The sequence below is a fragment of the Lethenteron reissneri genome, unplaced genomic scaffold, assembly GCF_015708825.2.
Source record: "Lethenteron reissneri isolate LAM-NWPU_2019-01 unplaced genomic scaffold, ASM1570882v1 scaffold_1639, whole genome shotgun sequence".
Taxonomy (NCBI): Eukaryota; Metazoa; Chordata; class Hyperoartia; order Petromyzontiformes; family Petromyzontidae; genus Lethenteron; species Lethenteron reissneri.
This window is the reverse complement of record NW_026891376.1, coordinates 6,269,738-6,288,218: the sequence shown is the minus strand read 5'-3', so window position 1 is coordinate 6,288,218 and position 18,481 is coordinate 6,269,738. Positions and strand designations below refer to the sequence as shown.

At 49.5% G+C, this 18,481-nt stretch overlaps 1 long non-coding RNA gene across 1 annotated transcript; it reads left to right on the top strand.

The window, feature by feature from the left end:
* Nucleotides 1–3,844: 3,844 nt before the first annotated feature.
* On the top strand, nt 3,845–13,379 carry LOC133338993 (uncharacterized). Its single transcript, XR_009754645.1, has 3 exons — nt 3,845–3,903; nt 6,406–6,594; nt 13,295–13,379. It is a non-coding gene; the product is annotated as an uncharacterized LOC133338993 (long non-coding RNA).
* Nucleotides 13,380–18,481: the final 5,102 nt, after the last annotated feature.

The following is an 18,481-nucleotide window of genomic DNA, read 5'->3' as shown; positions in this document are numbered from 1 at the left end:
TTATAGCACGGCCTACATGCGCGTGCGTTTTGTGTTTTAGTGTTTGTTCTTGCTCCGCACATCAGATTAGCACCATTGGCTACGTACGGTGCGAAAGAAGTTAGTTTAAATTTCTACATCCGTTAAAGGAGTAGATGATGGAAAATGTAAAACTGAAGTCTCGCGTAAGGCAGTGTGGCGCTTACAGAAAGACACGCCTTTAGCTCGTGCAGTTACAGTCGTCTCAAGGAGACGCCACATGAAGATGCGTGAAGGTAATTTAATTTCTGACGGGGAGAAACAGCGGCAACTCGAAATATAAACCATTCTTGGGAGCCTCCCTTAGGTCAGTTCGGCCTTAAATGAGTACTCGGTTCATTGCGAGTGTAGATTCGGGAGACAAAGACGGCTGTGATTCTGCTTACACGACCACTAACAGCACGCTGCTGGCCTTCATAGAGGCTCACTCGCTACGCTTGATGTTCAGAGCTAAAAGTAGCGAATTGAGTCCCCGAAAGAAGATCTGAGCAGGCCATAAAATAAGGGACAATAAACTCAGAATAGTTTTTTACGCTTTTCATCGTCAACGCCTGCTGTTGTATCATTTCAAGCGGCATTGGTTCAACACAAGCATGTAAGAATTGTTTCAATACCACCAGGTAAATTAGTTGCTAGATGTACTGTTAATGTATGAAGTTCATAGTTTAAATAAAAGTAATCTAATGTCCGCGATTTTGAATTATCCGCGGCTGTCCTCCCTGTCAGCACGAATAATCGATAATCTACTTTATTAGCTGACGTCCAAAGAAAATCCTAAATGAATGAAAATCAGGTCTACGATTGTCATTCAATTATAGACCTGATTGAATGAAAATCAGGTCTATCGTCATAATTACAGACCCCTTAATCTGTGATGATGACGAGGAGTGGCCGCTTTCAAATGGGAAAAGTCGACGCTGTCTTTGCGCGTCAGGTGCTGCCTTAGCACTTGTTCTGATCCCATGCCTTGGTTGGGATTTAAAAAAATGTCTGTTTCCCAGTGGAGCCTGGGACGCGTCACGCAGCCGCCCCTACCTGCTGCCGGTGTGCGGACACGCGTCTTGTGTGGAGCATGCCTGCAGGACAAAGGGCGCGGGCTGCGAGTTTGTGTGCCCGACCTGCAAGGTACAGCTACGACAGTCGTATGGCCACGTTGTGTACGAGTGTGTATGTCAGGGTGTTTGTATCTGCCTGCATGTGCACAATAGTGCAGCGGTTAGCGCTACGCTGCGCTACGAACCCGGCGACACGAGTTCGATTCCCGCTCATGGCCGCCAACACTGGTGACGATTATATGAACCAGTCCTGGACTCCCCTAAAGTTGACTCGGCGTCAAATGAGTACCTGGTACAGTGTGTAAACAACGCCACTGGGGAGACAAAGGCGGCTGGGCTTGATGTTGGCCAAACACCCTCTCGTGCCGTGCCGGCCTTCATGGATGCTACTCACTATCGGCACTTGCCCCAACAGTCTGTTAAGGCTACACGGGGGATCTTTGTCTTTTGTATGTGAACGTGTTATCAAAACGCCTCTCGGCTGGTTTCGTGTGAAGTCCCCAGTGGTGTAACTGGGTGCTACTGCAGTGGATAAAACAACCTGCAAATATGAGCCAAAGATTTATTTGTTAACAGTGAAAGCGAAGTTTTTCAGGCATTGTCAAAAACATTTTGCAAGGGACCAGAATGGATGAATCCGAGTCAACGACACAAGATGTCGCTTGCTTCTGTCTGTGATTTGCAGTTACGAGTTTTACTCACTCTGCCACGTTTGCAATAGTTTCCTTGTATTTGGCAAGCAATCGGAGAGGGACAAACGGTGATGCCATCTTTTTGTACGCTTTCTCTTTTTGAAAATGTTGCTGCTTGACATTTTAATGGTACACTACCAAGCTGTCAGTTGAATATGTAGCAGGCTTTCGCGACCAATGTCCATAATCGAGGTTTTTGGGTTAGATTGCGTAAATATAATAAATGTCATTAATCCCGGCACCACCCAATACGGTCATTAGTAAGGTTTGTCACGTAACCCAAAACATGCCAATTCATGACTAGTACAGCTCATCGTTGAAAGTAAAGATGTATGAAGAATACGGAAAATATATTGTTATCCGGCATTCTCAATCTGGAATGCTCTTCACTAACCAGCATCTGTCGTAAACGGCAATGCGAATCTTCCTTCATGTACAGACAGTCCACAGGTTGCAGAATATCTGACTTAGGAAATCTAACCTAATGGGAATGCTTCCATAAATCATGTAACAATAAAACATCGATATGCAGACTTCTTGCGTTAATTACATAAGCGCAAATATTGCAGCACAGTGAGGTTTGCGGATGAATACCGTGGAGCGAGACGTAAGGCGAGGGGCAACCTTACGCCTCGCTTGAGCTCCACGAGGGTTAAGAGGCATTTATTGTCGTCTTATGTAAATCTTTCATTTCGTAGCATTATGTCCATTGCTTTTTTTATATTCTGAAGCTTGTTTTTCCCCATGTTTCTATTGCTAGTTTTCTTCATTTAAGTTTATTTTCATGAGTTTTTTACTGTATGTACTTTATTTAACAAAATTCTACTTCAGTTGCTTATGCACTCAGCCCAGTATCAAGGAGGATATCTGTGTTGTGTCCAGCCCCATGGCAAGGGGGGGGGGGGTATCTGTGTTTTGTCCAGCCCCCTGGCAAGGGGGGGGTATCTGTGTTGTGTCCAGTCTCGTGGCAAGGGGGTATCTGTGTTGTGTCCAGTCTCGTGGCAAGGGGGTATCTGTGTTGTGTCCAGTCTCGTGGCAAGGGGGGTATCTGTGTTGTGTCCAGCCCCGTGGCACGGGGGGTATCTGTGTTGTGTCCAGCCCCGTGGCAAGGGGGGTATCTGTGTTGTGTCCAGCCCCGTGGCAAGGGGGGTATCTGTGTTGTGTCCAGCCCTGTGGCAAGGGTGGGTATTGGTGTTGTGTCCAGCCCCGTGGCAAGGGGGGTATCTGTGTTGTGTCCAGTCTCGTGGCAAGGGGGGGTATTGGTTGGTTGTGTCCAGTCTCGTGGCAAGGGGGTATCTGTGTTGTGTCCAGTCTCGTGGCAAGGGGGGTATCTGTGTTGTGTCCAGCCCCGTGGCAAAGGGGGGTATCTGGTGTTGTGTCCAGCCCCGTGGCAAGGGGGGTATCTGTGTTGTGTCCAGCCACATGGCATAGGGGGGGTATCTGTGTTGTGTCCAGCCCTGTGGCAAGGGGGGGTATTGGTGTTTGTGTCCAGTCCCGTGGCAAGGGGGTATCTGTGTTGTGTCCAGTCTCGTGGCAAGGGGGTATCTGTGTTGTGTCCAGTCTCGTGGCAAGGGGGGTATCTGTGTTGTGTCCAGCCCCGTGGCACGGGGGGTATCTGTGTTGTGTCCAGCCCCGTGGCAAGGGGGTATCTGGTTGTTGTCCAGCCCCGTGGCAAGGGGGGTATCTGTGTTGTGTCCAGCCCGTGGCAAGGGGGGTATCTGTGTTGTGTCCAGCCCTGTGGCAAGGGGGGTATTGGTGTTGTGTCCAGCCCCGTGGCAAGGGGGGTATCTGTGTTGTGTCCAGCCCGTGGCAAGGGGGGTATTTGTGTTGTGTCCAGTCTCGTGGCAAGGGGGTATCTGTGTTGTGTCCAGTCTCGTGGCAAGGGGGTATCTGTGTTGTGTCCCAGCCCCCGTGGCAAGGGGGTATCTGTGTTGGTGTCAGCTCCTGGGCAAGGGGGGTATCTGTGTTGTGTCCAGCCTCGTGGCTAGGGGGGGGTATCTGTGTTGTGTCTAGCCCCCGTGGCTAGGGGCGGTATTGGTGTTTTGCGATGACGCCTACTCACACCTCGTCTCCTTCGTCAGGTCCCCGGCCTCCTTCTACCTGCAGCCCGACGAAGCGCTTGGAAATTTCCTACCCACGTGAGCATGACCGCTCTCCCCCTTGGCTCTGCGGCCCGCTCGGCTCATCTCCGTGTGCGCGATAATGCGTGGTGACAATGTTGATTGCATTTCTCTTTTTTTTATACTAACGCTATAAACTAAACTTTTTTTATTTTAAGTGCTACTGAACTATATAGCTATTTTTCAGAAGTGACCTGGCTACTGTAATAAAAGACTTCGTTGGTCACTGTTGGTCTCCTTTGGCCTTTTTTTTAGTTTCTTTCTCCGCCACCCGCTGGTCCTGTCCGCGGACCAGCGTCGTCTAGCGCGTGCCCCGCACGCGCGACCTCATCGGCTCCTCCACTCTTCCTCACACCCCGCTAGTCCTGACAGGGGACCAGCGTCTCCTCGCGCGCGCCCACGCACGCTCCTCCGTTAGCTCCTCCACTCCCGCACTCCGCTGGCCGACGGCGTGCTGAAGGTCCTTCGGCCACGTGGCCGATGGCGCGGATCTCCTCTCACCACCCAACGTGGCTCAGCCTCTTTACTCCGCAACTCCCCCGATCTCTTCCGAGCTCCCACTTCTATCCTCTCCCCCACGTGACCCTGACTCCTCCCCTTCCGATCGTCAGATACGGCCTTCCCATACTGCCCTGCTGGCTCCACCCCCATTCACCTCGCTTCCAATTGGAGCCGAGGTGAACGCGGCCCCTCCCACACGCCCCCCATACCGGGCTCCGCCCCCCAATAACCCGGGCCGTGTGATTGGGCCAGAGCCCAGCAGCAAACCCCATTTACGCTCTCATTTCACTACAAATAATAGTTCAACGAAGGGGCTTATGTGCAAATTTTAATTAGCCAAATACTATTAAGGCATCTTGAATCTAAATGTAGAGGGGAAAACCAGAGGACCCAGAGAAAATCCACGCGACTGCGGAGGGAACATGCAAACTCCAAATTTACAGCAGGCGTCAGGGTCGGGATGGAACCCACGCCCTCCTGTATACCACGCCACCATGACACTATACTGCCAGCCACCGTCCAACATTCACAAGGTTCAGAAATTCCCTTCGCGGCCTGCGGAACACGCTGCAGATAAAGTTATATAGGGCGGGCACAGAGTACCCACAGTTCCCAGTGTCCACCCCCTACCTACAAGCCTCACCCTTCCCTACCCACAAGCCTCGTCCCTCACCACTCCCTTATCACAATCCTCACCCTTCCCTACTCCCTACCCACAAACCTCACCCATCCCCTACCCACAAGCATACAGGCACCACTCGCGTGGGCGCAACGTGCACAGGTGCAATGCAGGCAGGCCCAATACATAGTGGCATTGCTCAAGATTGCTTTATCAGATCCTCAGTAAGTCTGCACTCCAGCTAACATTGTAGATCGCGGCGCAGACAGCCGAGTTACATGGAAGCGCTAGAGTTTGCTCTACACGGAGCGTTAACGGCCCGCCTCCATTCCGAGCATGCGTGGAAGCGTGCTCAGCAGCGTCAAAGCGAGCCGCCGTGAGTTGGGCAAGAACGTTGACAGCCCTGACCATGTGGAACATGGCTCGTTCAGATGGCGCGGCGACTCTCGATCGCGAGCTTTCACTCTAGCGGCGTTGTGACTCGTTGGGGCCGCTCCGTGTCAATGACCCGCGGCGGTCTCGACTGTTGCCCAGCCCAGGACTCTGGGCCTCAATAGCCTATGCAGAGCCAACGCCCTCCAAAACGTTGACCTGCAGCATGTTGCGTGGCAGAAAGGGAATTGCTGAATGTTACGAGGAATGTTGGACCAGTGGCTCGTGGTATGGACTAGAGCAGGGGTCGGGAACCTTTTGACTGGGAGAGCCATAAAAGCCAAATATTTCTAAATATATTTCATTGAGAGCCATATAGTATTTTTAACGTATAATAAATTAAATATGTCTTACTTTTAATGCGACTTCTGGTGCTGCATGGTTTTGCTGATGGCCTTGTAGTCTGGTTCATACGTGGTGAGGTTGAGCTTCATGCAGGCGTGACCCGTGAAATTTATCTTCAAAACTAATTTCTGTTTACTTTAAAATGACACAGTATTATTAAACAATATCACAAGTATTTAAAATCAGTTCCAAACTGATTTTTTATTATTATTATTTTTTCCAACTCAAAATTGTCTGGGAGCCATATGCCGTCACCGGAAGAGCCATATATGGCTCGCGAGCCATAGGTTCCCGACCGCTGGACTAGAGAAACAAGTTTTCCATTCATGAAAAATGTAACGTGATCTATTTGGTGTTTGAACATCTTAAGACATGTTTTATTGCCAGAAAGGGTAAAACTTATTGTTATTCTTTATACTTCGATGCTGACAACAAGGTCCCATGACAAGTTAAAAAAACAATTCCACAAATGACTAAACTCCCTAAGTCTTCGTAACAGCCGTGCTTCATTGCTTTGTGTAGCAGCGCCACCGTGTGGATGGAGCCTCATAGCACTTGGAGTGTGGCATTTTTTTTATTGTGTGTGGACATCGCGTTGCGGCCTGTGTGTGCGGGGCGTGCAGGCTGAAGGAAATGCTGGAGGAGCGATTTGGTGGGAAGCCTCGGCCGCTCTACCCCGAGCGGTCGCTCGCGCAGGGCGGCCGCGGCGCTGGCGTCTGGCACCGATCTTGTCGAGGGCTCTGTACAGCACAAACCACTGCACCTGGGCCACGGCCCGAATCCAAAGCCTCCGTTCTGACGGTCAGATTCAGGTCTGTTCCCGTAGTCGAGTTCACGTTTAAATTTATGGTGGGCAATGAGTTGATTGAAACCTAGAGATGTAAAATAGCAGACAGGTCACTTCTGTCACCAGGCCTTTTAGCTGCGTTCCCAACCAAGGCTTTTTCTATTTCCACACCTCCGATTAGCACAGTTGGCTATGTACGGTGCGAAAGAAGTTCAACATAAATATTCATAAGTTTGTTTACCCCAAGAAGACCTCAAGCTTTCACGACCATTATCCATAATCGAGGTTTTGGGGTTAGACGACGTAAATATGAATGTGTCGTTCAACCCGCCACTGCCAACAGCCAATTACTGTAGTGAGGTTTGTCACGTAATCAAAACGTGCTAATTCGTTACTAGTTCAGCACACTGGTGTGTTCGAGAGTAAACCCCCAACATTTACAATTCAATACTCTTTGGTTCTTTTGGTAAAGTCACGTAGGTATAAAATAAAATTTACAATTCGAGTACGACGTTTTGTCAGTAATTCCAACTCACATCAACAGGCGATAGCCAGGGTTGTTAAGAGCGAAGCAGGAGGCTTTCTCAAGAGATAAATGTGATGTCTCACTTGTGGGGCAATTAGGCCGAAGGCCGGGGGGGGGGGGGTTATAAATGCATATAAATTACAATGGATATCCAATATCGGTTGGGTTATTCATAGGATAATCAACAGACATACATTCACATTATGCATGCACACCATGCATATCCATCCTGCCGTTTTTGGTTGCAAGAAAGACGGGTTTTTTTTATTCCAGCGTTCAGATAGTTGCCCAGTACCAGTTACGTTGCCATGGCGTGTTGTAGGCTGAAGCATTGACGCTAGAGGATGACCGAAACTGAATTTCTGGTTTCGGCCCAAACCGAAACCAGACCGAAAGTTAAATATTGGCTTTTGGCCGAAACCGAAGCCGAAACCGAAAGTTGAACTTCACTTTCGGCCGAGACCAAAACAGAAAGGTTTATAACCAAAGTTACCGAACACAAGATTTATGAAATACTAGCTTTACTACCCGGCTTCGCCCGGGACTTGGATTCACCACGGCCGGCTGCCTTTGTCTCCCCAGTGGCGATGTTGACACACCACTTACTCGTTTGAGGCTGAGTCGACCTAGGGGAGGCCCAGGACCAGTTCAAATAATCGTCACCGGCGGTGGCCATGAGTGGGAATTGAACTTTGGTCGTCGGGTTTGTAGCGCAGCGCGCGAATCGCTACGCAGTCGCTGCCCCCCCCTACATACACACAGGATAAGGACAAAAATCCACCATGTAGCCTGTGAGACTGTAGGGGGCAAGTGCTGTTAGCGAGTACCTATGAAGGCCGGCATGGCACACGAGGGGGTGGGTGGCCAGCACCACGCCATGTTCGTAGCGCTAAGCGCTACACATGCGCGGGTGACATGACAGATGTGACGTCACAGCTCGCTTGCCGTGCAAAATATATGCATTATTGCACCCCCCCCCCCCCAAAAAATAATACCAAAGTGTATGCATGGTGTACAGTATGGAAAGTACCCACATGGCAAATTTAAAGTTTGTTGCATGTCAGGAAGTACGCTAAACATTTTGAACAGACACATTCACAAATTTTCATTTTTTATATATAGGTCATGATGCAATGCTACTTTAATAAAATATGTATCTAGAACTAATCATTCAGAGCCTGCAGTAAGAGTCGTTAAATATCAAATCTTTAGGTGTTACTTAGTGATTATATCTAAACAAACGAATGTTGTAGTTAAGAAATACCAGTTTTTCCGCATTCTCGCCCAGCAGGTTGCTGTTTCTTGCATCAGAATCGACTTTAGTGATTAACTGCTCCGTTTATTAAGTTTAATTTTCTACTTCACTCAGATTCGTAATTTTGTTATCACTAATTCGCTACGTAACTATTAACTAACTGAATAACAATATTGTCAGATTTCGATTTAAAGCTTTCGTGACTGCAGGGATTCATCTTCTTGGTTCTTTCGGTAAAGTCACATAGAAGGGAAATAATAAAATAATAAAAATAAAACATAATAAAATAATTCTCACGACGTTTCGGCCACAACGCAAGCAGCTGTCCTCAGGTGAAGAATTCTTCATTTTTTTATTATGTTTTATTTTTATTATTTTATTACTTCCCTTCTAAGTGACTTTACCGAAAGAACCAAGAAGAATATTGTCAGACTTCGAATCTCGGTATCAACACGCGTATAGACTGAAGAGAACGCAACACATAAGCCAAGGCGGGCAGGCGGCTGGGAACAGACAACAACGGCACTTTGTTGTCGTCCCGCCAAAGAGACTCCACCCACGGATGCAAAAGCAGGCTGCCGTCTGTTGACATTAACAGACCATCGTTGCGGCTGTAACCTCGCTCCCAAGCTGCTGCTGATGTGTTTTTGCAGCCTATCGCAGGATTGCCTAGCGCCGACTGACCGGCCGATAGGCAGAGAGATAAACGTAGCACTAGCGTTATATTCTAAAAATAGATCTTCGGTTGACCGAAAGTCAATATCAGTTTCGGCCGAAACCGAAAGTAAACCGAAAGTAAAAAATGTACTTTCGGCCGAAACCGAACGTATGTCGAAAGCGGCCATTTGCCAACTTTCGGCACCGAAACCGAATTTCGGTCGGCCTTTACTTTACGCATCACCTCTGTGCGACCGACTGGGGATCGCAGCAACTTGAAAAGGTGATCAAATGTACAAGAGGGGTTGGTATGAATCCTATTGCTATTTGGGACTTACCTTGGAAAAACAAAACCAAGCATGTGTTTATCAAAGGATTATTCAATATTGGGCCAAAAAAGGATTGTTGATTACAGTAGACTCTCCATTTTCCACACTAATGACCGGGAGGATGGCCACGGATAATTCAAAATCGTGGATAATCCCAAATATTCATCTTCCGTGGATCTCTATGCCAAAAACCACTAAAGTATAGTGGTATAAGTTATGTTTAAGTTAAGAAAATTGAGTTGGTTAATGAATTAAACTAAAATTGTAGAACTCACGATAGATCGATGCGCGTGCTCAATGATAACAATTTCCTGCTCCCGCGCAGACGACTCGGCCCACAAAGGGGACAGCAACAGAGCCACGTCAATCAACATCAATCATTGCAATGGACAATTTTACGTGATTGCATTTACTGATCTGACCGAGGTGGTGGCACGTGCCTGTAAACTCATGGGGCTGAAAGGTGGCAGTATAGAAAGTTGGGGCACGTGACTTGTCTGTGCGGCCCTGTGAATGTTGTCCCCTTGTGCTCGTGGGCTTTCGCTCATTACTCAGTGCTGCAAAGCAGTGGCAATGGGAGCCAAGTACAGTAGACTCTCGATTATTCGCGCTAATTAGGGGAGGACGGCTGCACTAAGACCCATAGAATCATACACAGACACACAGCCTCACACAGACACCCATTGACTCACACAGAAACCCAAAGACTCACGCAGGAACAATATACTTGCACAATGACCCATAGAATCTCACACAGACACACAGCCTCACACAGACACCCATTGACTCGCACAGAAACCCAAAGACTCGCACAGAAACAATATACTTGCACAAAGACCCATAGACTAACACAGCGACCCATAGACTCACACAGAGACCCATACACCCACATAGGGACAATATACTTGCACACAGACCCATAGACACCGAGACCCAATGACACACACAGAGAAAAAAATCCCACAGAGACCCATAGACTCACACAGATACCCATAGACTCACACAGAGACCCATAACCTCACACAGACCCATACACCCACACATAGACCCATACACCCACACAGAGACCTATAGACTCAAACATATACCCATAGACACACACAGAGACCCATAGACTCACACAGAGACCCATAAACTCACACAAAGACTATACTAGCCCAAAGACCCATAGAATCACAGGAAGACACATTGGCAAACACAGAGACACAGACTCGCACAGAGACACAGACACCCATTGACTCACACAAATACCCAAAGACTCACACAGGGACAATATACTTGCAAATAGACCCATAGAATCTCACACAGACACACAGCCTCACACAGACACCCATTGACTCACACAGAGACCCATAGACTCACACAGAAACAATATACTTTCACAAAGACCCATTGAATCACACAGAGACACAGACATACATCGACTCATAGATTCACACAGGGACAATATACTTGCACAAAGACCCATATAATCACATAGAGACCCATAGACTCACAGAGACCCATAAACTCACACAAAGACAATATACTTGCACTAAGACCCATAGACTCACACACAGACACACAGCCTCACACAGACACCCATTGACTCACACAGAAACCCAAATACTCACTCACTGGGACAATATACTTGCAATTAGACCCACAAAATATCACACAGACACACAGCCTCACACAGACACCCATAGACTCACACAGATACCCATAGACTCACACAGAGACCCATAACCTCACACATAGACCCATACACCCACACATAGACCCATACACCCACACAGAGACCCATAGACTCAAACATATATCCATAGACACACACATAGACCCATAGACTCACACAGAGACCCATAGCTCACACAAAGACTATATTTGCCCAAAGACCCATAGAATCACAGGAAGACACATTGGCAAACACAGAGACACAGACTCGCACAGAGACACAGACACCCATTGACTCACACAAATACCCATCGAAACACACAGACAATATACTTGCACTAAGACCCATAGAATCACACACAGACATTGACTGACACAGAAACCCAAAGACTCGCACAGGGACAATATACTTGCAAATAGACCCATAGAATCTCACACAGACACACAGCCTCACACAGACATCCCCAAAAATGCAAAATGCATTACGAATCATATTGACTGCCAAAACACATGTGGAAGTAGTTGAATATACAAAGTAATGCCCCACTAGACTCTTAACGGACCCAGCTCCCCCTCAAACTTAACGCGATTCCCCCGCACGCCCCTTCACTCACCAAAGTACTTGTTTCTCTCAGGCGCGTCATCAATCAAATTCTGAGGCGGCATCCCGAGGATCTACACACAATTCACACAGAGACAATGATCACCCATACAGTATTGACACACTTGTGTGGAAAGTTCTGTTTGTGAGCACCTACTGATGATGGCACAGCACCCAAGGCCACACCACAGCAACTATTTTACAAATCACTCCAGGTATTGATTTAATGCTGAGTCGATATTTGAGAGGCCAAGGACTGGTCCAACATTCAACACCACACGGTCAGGGTGCTAACCACTCGGCTACCGCTCCCGATGGTTCTCGCATGCAGGCACGGGGCAGTGTTATTGGCATGGCCCAGCAAAACCGTGAACGCCGCACGTTGCAGAAGTTCACGGATCAATCCCAGTGACTGCCCTGGTGTTTACTGCGGTATTAAACCACAAAATACTATGCACCATCTGCCTCATTCACAGCGGAGGTAATGGGTCCCGTGGCGTCATTTGAAATTGCTTATATGGTTGTGAGAATTTTCATCTGACAATTCAAATTATTTGCAGGTGGTGTAGGGTTACATTTGGCCAATCCGTGGCCTCATGCAATAATCTATCACGAGTCATAACACCAGCTCTAAAAATCTATGCGTTCCGCTCACAGTTACCTTGACAGGTCTACGCCTGAGTAATTGGTTCTGTCATGCGGTTGTATCCAACTCAGTAGCTTGTGTGTGGACAACCATGCAACCAGTCGCGAGCAGTCGTACGCCTCTTTCTCACAGAAGAGACGACTCAAGTGGTCTGCTCAGGGAATTGTAAGGAAGTATTTCCTGTCGCATGTTCAATTGGTCATACCAATTCTGAATATTATTTTAATACCCTTGATGCGGAAATACTCGATGAGAAGTGAAAAACATGGTTAGAAGCAATGACTGAGTTGCGCGATTTCAAGAGCAAATTGGTCATGAAATTGATCACTCAATAACGGAATTGTCAGTGTTACTGCTGTGTGGGCAATACCTCCATATAACACGGGAGCTGGTCGTGTTTGTTGATGGCCGGAAAGAGGATGCGCCCGGTAGCCAACTCGGCCACTGTACACCCCAGCCCCCACATGTCAACCGGGAAAGATGACATGTGGCCCAGGTATGCCTCTGGGGCAAGGTACGCAGGGGAACCAAAAATCTGTGAACCTGTGAATTACAAAATACAAACATAACCAATATAACCTTTAACAGCAACACACAGGCACGAAAAAACATGTATACAAACACATGTACTCACCCATAGGTTTGGACGAAAGGCGGCGGTCGAAAGGCGCGGAGAGAGCAGCAGCAGAAGCAGCAGCAGCAGCATCATCATCGCGTGTGGAGATCAGCCGAGAGGAGTGGATCCGAGCTGTGTATTAGTGGTGGTGTGGTAGTAGTGGTGTTAGTGGTGGTGGAGGTGTTAGTGGTGGTGGGGTTGTTATTGGTGGTGGGGGTGTTAGTGGTGGTGGTTAATGGTGGGATTGTTGTTAGTGGTGGTGTTAGTGGTGGTCTGTTAAGGCTATTACGGGGGAGCTTTGTCTTTGGTGGTGTTCGTGGGGGGAGGGGGGCGTCGGGGTGGGGAAGGTACTGGGGGGGAGGGGCTTACGGGCTGTTGCGTCACGAGGGCGTGCTCACCGGGCCCCGCCCCCACTTCTGGCAATTTTTATTTGTCACAGGCGGCGACTCTGGAGGAAATGTCTCTCATGAAATTGTCTTTTCCGAGACCAAGGTTCTCTGCAAACCTCCCGGCTACCATCAAAGGTTTGTACACGAAGCCATACAAATATACAAACACAGACATAATTTCAACCGTGATGATGGGTACAAACTTAGTAATCATTGGAAAGATGTGATCAACCACGCAAAAAAGACTTAATTACACTTTTTTGGACCATCTTATCTGACAGGCACTATTTTACTTTACTTTACCGAGTGTTAACATCCCCAGTGTTTAACAGTACTCTCTTCATTGTTCAGCCAGCATTGGTATAAACATGGGCATTTTCGTTCTTTTTCTATCATGTGTATCAGGCCTCCCCTCCCCCTCTCTGTCCAATGCGTTGGCGTTGTGCAACAGCAACCGCGTCCACGCCGTCGTCCATTCTTTTGGCCCCGCTCACCTCCCCCTCCCGATGCGTTGTACGTGGCACTCCGTGCCGTCTTTGAGCCCCGCCCCCCTCCCTCCCGATACGTTCCATTCATTGGCTACCACATTCTGATGAGCTCCCCCCCCCTCTCCTCCCCCTCAACTTGCTTTTAAGGGATTACATCTTGAATCATTGCCTCACTTGATGCAGCTAATCCGGCTGTGACGGTCCCACCTGATGACGGAGACTTGTGTTGCCTCCGAAACGTCGTGATTTTTGTTTTATTTTTATTAATTTTGATGTTTTACCTACGTGACTTTACCGGAAAAAAAAACCTGTGAGTGAGTGGTGATGTGAGTGGTGAGGACGTGTGTGTGTCTGTGTAGTGTACTGGCAGGAGGAATGGTGGTGTTAGTGGTGTTACTGATAGTGGTGGTGTGTTGTGAGTGGTGACAATGTGAGTTCATGTCAGAATCAGAATACTTATACTGGAGGAGTCTGATGAGCTATACAGCTTTTTCTCACAGATGTGCAGTGTTGTGGGTGAATGGTTATGATGTAAGCTCGTGTTGATGAAGTGAGTTTCTTGTTAATGATGTGGGTCCGTGTTAATGATGTGGGTTTGTGTTGATGATGTTGGTTAACGGTGAGGATGAGTCTGTGATGTGACGTGACTCGTGTTGAGACCCTGTGTGACCCTCGCCTTCGTCTCCCGCTCTCCACGCAGAGACCCGGACCCTGTGAGAGACGCCGCGAGTTCTGTGCACCCTGCACTGTACGTACCGTGTACCAGTCGGGGAGCGGGCAGTATTATTGCGGTGAACACCACGCTGCCCTCCAAGTTCGACTCCCGCTCACGGCCACCAACACTGCTGACGATTACCTCAGCCGCTCCTGGGCCTCCCCGTGTAGCCGTAGCGAGCAGCACCGATGAAGGCCAGCACGGCACGCGACACCAGTGTTGGTGGCCGTGAGCGGGAATCGAACCCTGGGTGGCAAGGTTCCTAGCGAAGCGCGCTAATCACTACACTACCGCACACACACAGACACACACAAACACACAGACACACACAGACACACAACAACAACCGCCATTCGCCACTAAGTGGCGGTGACGTCACCACGACGCTTGTGCCAGGCCATGTGCACCTTGAGGCCACGTGAAGTGTCGAACGCCCGCTGGCAGGAGGTCATGGGGCAGACCCAGGTGCCACGGGTCGACTGACTGAGATGACTGAGATGGCTGCCTGATGCACCACCTGTGCCCCCTACTGTGCCAACTTGCTGTGCTTTAGCCACCCGGCACTCCGCTCGTTGTTGTGAGCGTCGCTCCTCCGTCCTTCGTTGGTGTTGGAGGGCAACTGCCTCCAACTGCCCAGTAGCGTCCTTCACGAGCCTCCTCCACTGAGGCCGATCTTGACACCGCTGGTACCAGTCATCGACAAGTCCACTCAGCTCCACGTCCTCCTGTACCACATCACTCCATCTTTTCTCTAGCCCGTGCTGCGCCTATTTAGCCCCCTCGATCCGGCCGAACAAAAGCTGTTTAGGTATGCGGTGGCTGGGTATGCAGGCTACATGACCCAGCCAACGCAGCCTTGCCTGCCGGAGGAGCTCACCGATGGGACTTTGCCCAGATCTTTCAAGGATTTGTGAGCTCCTCACACAATCCAGCCTGGTTAAACCCAGGATGGATCGTAGGCAGGCCAGCCTAAATGTTTTTAACTGGCGAAGATGCTCCATTAGGGTGGTCCACGTTTCGCAAGCGTAGAGAAGGGAGGGAATGACTGTGGCCGAGAAGACCTGAAAATTCGAGCGGAGTGACAGACCAGGCAGCTTCCACACAGCGTTACGCAACCGATGAAAAGATATTGCTGTTCGACTGATTCGGAGTGAGACCTCCGCTGCCAAACCGGAGCCGGTCATGAGCACACTGCCCAGGTATGGGAAACTTTCCACTCTCTCCACAACTGCCCCATCACCGATTGAGAGTTGTGGGGGTGGAGTGTCTGATGGTACAAAATACCCAGGCAGGTGCTTAATTTTGGTGGGGCTAATGGTAATGCCCCACCTCTTAGTGGCACATTCCAGTTTCAGCAGAAGCGTCTCTAACTCCTCCTCTGAATGAGCAGCAATTACCAAATCATCGGCATACATAACGTGGTTGACCAATAGGGAGCAATCCCTTGACCGCCCCCGGGCATCAATCAGTCTCCCTTTATATCTGTACCAAATGGAAATTCCCCCGGTACAGCTATTGAAGGCTTCACGAACTACGTGGTCAAAATAGATGTTAAATAATGTGGGAGCCAGAGGACATCCCCGTCGCACCCCAAGGTGTATAGGGAATGGCTCTGACTCCCGGCAACGTAGTTTTACCCGGGCCCACTCACCAACATGAAGGTCCTTAATGATCGTGAGCAGAGGGTCAGGGACTATGAAAGCACGAAGAACAACCCAGAGCCCAGGCCTACTGATGGTATCATAGGCCTTGACCAGATCAATAAAGCAGAGATGTAGGTCTTGTTGGAATTCCCTACACCTCTGCTGTAGCAGACAGACAGAAAATATGGCATATGTGAAAGACCTCCCTTTCCTGAAACCGCATTGGGGCTCCGCAAGCCTCTCAGCGTGCCTAGCAAGGCGATGTTGAATAATCCTTGCCAGGACCTTTCCCGGCATACTGAGGAGTGAGATGCCCCTGTAGTTGTTACAGTCTGTGCGGTCCCCCTTCTTAAAGAGGGGGACCACCAGGGCATATTTCTAGTCCTATGGAACCCGTCCAGTGGTCCAGACTGTTGTTATGATGTCATGTAGGGCAGTCTGTGCACAAACGCCACCCTCCCTCAGCATTTTGCTTGGGAAATCATCTCTGCCCGGTGCCTTTCCTGGTCTCAGACTCTGGATCGCCTTCCGTACTTCCTCAACCAATGGCACCTCAGCCAGCCACTCACAGGGGGTGACTTCCAATATTTGAGGCACCGCAGCCTCAGCAGGGTCATCCCCACTTTGTCCCACGTTGTTTTCCTGGGTAAGGGATTTCCCCTACCCTAGGACCTCACAGAAATGCTCAGAAAATCTGCAAACTTGTTCCTGGGGGTCGGAGATTGGATCACCATTCTTTCCCCTAATGATGGTAATAGGTGTGGCGCTGCAGGTTACTTTTGTCATGAAATTAAAGAGCGATTTGTTCTTGCGGGCCACTGAGGCAGACTCCTATCTCCTCAGCAACCCGTGACCACCACCCATCCTTGCAGCGCCTCACGGCTCTCCGAACCTCCGAGCGAAGGCTGCGGTAAGCCTCCTCATTCTCTGATGTGGGATGCTGTAGACGATTAGAGTGGGCCTTTCGCTTTTTCTCAACCATCCTGAACACCTCCTCTGTCATCCAGGGTGTTTGGGGAGGTCTGGACCACGTTCCCAAAGCAGCCATTGCAGCTGCATGAGTCACAGTCCTAAACCTTGCCCATTTACTCTCGACATCAGGAGTGGGGGACGATGCCAACCCCAGCCGCAAGCGTTGATGAAATTCTCGCTTGCAACTTTCATAAGCTAACTGAGACCAGGCCACCTTAGGTTGGAATGGGGTCTTGGATGTACATCCACCACCGGAGTGGAAGAATGGCAGGCGCATCTTACAGATGACTAGTCAGTCGATGGTCAGAGGGCAGATCAGCTCCACGGTAGGTCCTGGTGTCAAGGACATGGGCTCGCATCCACTGATCCGTCACTATGTAGTCCAGCAGATGTTCTTGCTTGGATCCAGCATGCATCCGTGATGTTGTGTTGATGCGCCGATGCCGGAACAGCGTGTTGGTAATTACAAGATCATTGGCTGCACAAAAATCTAGCAGCCTCCTACCGTTGTTATTGAACTGATCTGGCCCATGCCTTTCAATCACTACAGACCAGGTGCAGACACACAACAACAACCGCCATTCGCCACTAAGTGGCGGTGACGTCACCACGACGCTTGTGCCAGGCCATGTGCACCTTGAGGCCACGTGAAGTGTCGAACGCCCGCTGGCAGGAGGTCACGGGGCAGACCCAGGTGCCACGGGTTGACTGACTGAGATGACCGAGATGACTGGCTAATGCACCACCTGTGCCCCCTACTGTACTAACTTGCTGTGCTTTAGCCACACGGTGCTCCGCTCGTTGTTGTGAGCGTCGCTCCTCCGCCCTCCGTTGTTGTTGGAGGGCGACTGCCTCCAACTGCCCAGTAGTGTCCTTCACGAGCCTCCTCTACAGAGGCCGATCTTGACACTGCTGGTACCAGTCATCGGCAAGTCCACTCAGCTCCACGTCCTCCTGTACCACATCACCCTATCTCTTCTCTAGCCCGTGCTGTGCCCGTTTAGCCCCCTCAATCCGGCCAAACAAAAGCTGTTTAGGCATGCGGTGGCTGGGCATGCGGGCTACATGACCCAGCCAACGCAGCCTTGCCTGCCGGAGGAGCTCACCAATGGGACTTTACCCAGATCTTTCAAGGATTTGTGAGCTCCTCACACAATCCAGCCTGGTTAAACCCAGGATGGATCGTAGGCAGGCCAGCCTAAATGTTTCCAACCGGCAAAGATGCTCCATTAGGGGGGTCCACGTTTCGCAAGCGTAGAGAAGGGAGGGAATGACTGTGGCCGAGAAAACCTGAAGCTTCGTGCGGAGCGACAGACCAGGTAGCTTCCACACAGCATTACGCAACCGATGAAAAGATATTTCCACTTGACTGATTCGGAGTGAGACCTCTGCTGTTACACTGGAGCGGGTCATAAGCAT